We start from the raw sequence: 4714 nt of genomic DNA, 5'->3' as shown, positions 1-4714 counted from the left end.
TCTGAGTGGTTGGCGTTAGGAAGGGCATCCAGCTGTAGAAACTCTGCCAAATTTAGATTGGAGCCTGGTGTTGCCATCCGGTTTCACCAGTCCTCAGTCAAGTTGTCCAACCCATGCTAGCATGGAAAGCGGACGTTAAACGATGATGATGATGATATATATATATATGTATGTGTGTGTTTGTGTGTCTGTTTGTCCCCCCAACATCGCTTGACAACCGATGCTGGTGTGTTTACGTCCCCATAATTTAGCGGTTCGGCAAAAGAACTTGATCGAATAAGTACTAGGCTTACAAAGACTAAGTCCTGGGGTCAATTTGTTTGACTAAAAGGCAGTGTTCCAGCATGGCCGCAGTCAAATGACTGAAACAAGTAAAAGAGTAAAAGAGAGAAAAGAGAGTAGATAATTATAGGCATCAGAATAAGGTTTCAGGTTATTAAAAGAAAATATTCGGCCATTTCTGGGTAAAAAAATGCATCTAAAAATTCATTTTTAGAGAATGTCTCTTTCATCAGGGAAAAAGTGATATTCACGGTAGATTTGCATTCAGCACATTACCAAGGTATGAGATAACTTGAAGCTTTTATAGAAGAACAGGTATAACCATGCAAATAATGGAAATCTTTATGAGGGCTGATAGGAGTAAAAATTACATTACTTACTGAATTTATTGAAATTTATATTCAGCAATATACTGTTATAGGCAATAGGATGTTAAGTTCAGTTCTATATTTAAGAGATGAGGAATTATGTACAGTATTTACTTTATTTACATTATTTACATTTGACAGATATTTGTCCTCATCTTGTTTGTTGTTAACACAGCATTTCAGCTGATATACTCTCCAGCCTTCATCAGGTGTCTTGGGGAAATTTCGAACCTGGGTTCTCATTCCTGAGGTATTTTTCAATGTTGTTATTATTATTATCATTATTATTATTATTATTATTATTATTATTATTATTATTATTATTCAGGTCACTGCCTGGACAAGGGTCGTTTTTTATGTTACTTGTCTTGTTTTCCGTTTGTTTCTCTCGTTGTTTGCGTACCCAACTATATTTTTGTATTTCATGTTGTTTACGTTTTGTGACATCCTGTACCCATGTATGCATATCTATATACATATATATGTATGTATGTACATATATGTATGTATATATGCATATATATATGTTCATATTAGCTTCTGGTGCAAATGCCAACCGGTACAGCACAGCATGCCATTTCCAAATTTCTGGCTGAGTGAATTGCATCTTGGTGCTGTTTTTCTCACAGATGTTGTCCAACATACACACACACATAGGTGTGTGTGTGTATGTATGTATGTATGTTGGTGCAAACAGGAAAAATAGAACTCAAACAATATGTATATTTTTATCAATATTTATCAGAAGTAACAGAGTGACCTTCAGCTCTGAGCGTTTCGTGCGATGGCACTTATCAAACTTTTTGATAAGTGCCAACGTATGAATCTCTCGGCCCTTGAGTCACTTCTGCTAAGTACTAATAATGTGTATGTGTGTGTGCGTACATGTGTGTGTGTGTATACAGTTATCCCTTGCCATATTGTGGTTCACCTGTCGCGGTTTATTATTTAAGCTAACATCGATTCCTCTGTGGTGTTGTTTTGCATTTATAATAAAATAAATACTCTTTTACTCTTTTTCTTGTTTCAGTCATTTGACTGTGGCCATGCTGGAGCACCGCCTTTAGTCGAGTAAATCGACCCCAGGACTTATTCTTTGGATGCCTAGTACTTATTCTATTGGTCTCTTTTGCCGAACCGCTAAGTTACGGGGATGTAAACACACCAGCATCGGTTGTCAGGCGATGTTGGGGGGACAAACACAGACACACAAACACACATATATATATACATATATACGACAGGCTTCTTTCAGTTTCCGTCTACCAAATCCACTCACAAGGCTTTGGTTGGCCCGAGGCTATAGTAGAAGACACTTGCCCAAGGTGCCAAGCAGTGGGAATGGTGGTTGGTAAGCAAGCTACTTACCACACAGCCAGTATTGTTTCTACTTCACAGATTTTCACCTATTGCCAGGGGGTTTTGAAACACCTGCGATAGTCGAGGGATTACTATATATAGATAAAAAGATAGATAGACATGCATATGCATATATATGTATGTATGTATGTCAATTCTTTTTACAAGATTCCTGATGTGAAATCGTGTCATGAAACAGATATTGTTGTATTTCGGGATGGTAATTGTTTTGTATTTTTGTGCCAAATAAACACACACCCTATATATTTGCTCTTCACTCGTTTATTACTATTTCCTATATTATTCTAACTCATGTCCATTGTGTGGACATCTTTCATCACACATCTGTGACCTCTTCAGCGACACTTTTCGTTTTCGTGTGTGTTCTTGCTCCACTTACTCCATTCTGTTCTTCTAAGATGTGTATCCTTATGTGCGCATGCGTTTGTGTCCCTATTTGTGTATGTGTGTGCGTGTGTGCGTGCGTCTGTGTATACTTGTGTGTGTGTGTTATAGTTTTTAGCAGCAGTGTAGCCTTCCCCTCAGCCCCATCCTCTCACCCCATTGTGCTGCTACTGTCCTAAGCTCCCTCCCCCCCCAAAAAATGGTAGGGTCCCTGTGTTCCTCTGTGTACGTGTGTTCACCCAGTGTTGCCATCGTGGTAGTGATAATTGTTGTTGTTATTATTGCCATCATTGTCACCGCCGCTGCTGCTGCTGCTGTTGTTAATCGTGTTGTTGATATTGTTGTGGTCGTCCATGAAATTTCTTGTGTGTATATTTGTATGGGTTCGCTTCGTATGTTGTATCTATCTATTCCCTTTATATAGATTTATCTATTTATTTTATCTATGTCTATGTCTTAAATTTTACCACAGATATGTGACAAATATATTTGTGCATTTAGTTATTTATGTATTTATCTATTTATATATTTATATAGGTAGAGAATAACGTAAAAACATTATGGAGGATATATTATAAATAATCAAGATTATTTATGAATATATCAATAGCCAAACATGTTATCATAAGATACAAAGAAGAAAAACGTTTATAATTATGAACAAGTCATGGTTATAATTAAGAGGGTTAAAAAACCCTTACGTGTTAAAAATAGCAGCCAAAACCGATATAGCGCCATTATATCACTCATATTATTTCTGCTCACGATAAAAACTGTTTTTATCCTGAGGAGAAATAATATGAGTGATATAATGGCGCTATATCGGTTTTGGCTGCTATTTTTAACACGTAAGGGTTTTTTAACCCTCTTAATTATAACCATGACTTGTTCATAATTATAAACGTTTTTCTTCTTTATTTATTTATATATATTTTTTATACACATATCTCTATTTCTCATAAGTATCACAGGTTAAATGCATATATGTCTATTGTGTGTATATTACCCTGTTTGTTTCTGTGTATTATTTACACATTTTTTCCCTCTCTCTTCTCATTCCTTCTGCCTTTAGTCATGTGGTGTGGTGGTGGGTGTTACTGTTCCATTCGTGTTTTCTATTGAGGCTCTGTCTGTCTAGTGTTAGATGTGTAAGTGTCGTGTCAGTTCTATGTGTCGATAATACTTTAACCTCTTGCCTGAGCATGTTGGTAGAGCACCGACGAGCTTTTCCCTTCTTTGAGCTCTCGCCAATGTTCAACTATGCATTCTCCTATGTTGCGTGCAGTCTCTCAAATGTAGGTAGTTGTCATGATTCAGCACCATCCCTCAGTACATCGTAAGCTATACCCCACACCACTCCACACACACACTAGCACTGACCACTTCCCAGCACCCACACTACACACCATCATCTGCACACCCACACGTTACAGATGCACACCCACACGTTACAGATGCACACACACTTGCACACATTCACATACGTAAAAGTCACTTGCCCCTATCTACACACACACTTACACATTCTCACATACACACGCATACAGACCTTCGTGTAAGGGTCACCAATACTTTATTATCTTCCCTTCTTTCAACCTCACCTGTCAAACCATTTTTTCCGACAAGTCACCATGCTTGACTGCTAATCCACAAGTTTTTTTAATTTCTCTCTGTTTATTTTCTCTTATTCCTTTCTGTTGAAGAGCGTAGGCTCGAAATGTAAAAGACTTTCTCACTTTCCCGAGTGTCAAACTGATACACCTACTTGTTGTTCATACACTTGTCTTCGTCTTGTGTTTTTCTGTAAATTTCAACTATATATATGTGTGTGTATCTTCGGAATCTCCTGCAACTCTTCTTGACAGTCTCCTTGTTTAAGTTGGTGAATGCTGCCATAATCCTTGCCTTCAGTTCATCTTTGGTGTTACAAGGAGTTTTGTTGGTCTCTCACTCAACCGCACCCCACACGTAATAATCAAGGGGGTTGTAGCAGCACCATAGTAAACTGCTACAAAGGTAAAGGTGACACCTTAGATACAGATAATTACAGAGGCATCAAGCTGTTAGATCAGGTTATGAAAGTTACGGAGAGGGTCATAGCCCAACTAATTAGGGAGCGAATCAATTTAGATGAGATGCAGTTTGGGTTCGTGCCAGATAAAAGCACCACCGATGCCATATTTCTAGTGAGACAGCTGCAGGAGAAATATCTAGCCAAGGATAAACCTCTGTACCTGGCCTTCGTTGACATGGAGAAAGCCTTTGACAGGGTCCCCCGATCCCTTATCTAGTGGTCAATG

Source organism: Octopus bimaculoides, chromosome 3 (genome assembly GCF_001194135.2).
Source record: "Octopus bimaculoides isolate UCB-OBI-ISO-001 chromosome 3, ASM119413v2, whole genome shotgun sequence".
Classification (NCBI taxonomy): domain Eukaryota; kingdom Metazoa; phylum Mollusca; class Cephalopoda; order Octopoda; family Octopodidae; genus Octopus; species Octopus bimaculoides.
This window is presented reverse-complemented; position numbering follows the sequence as displayed.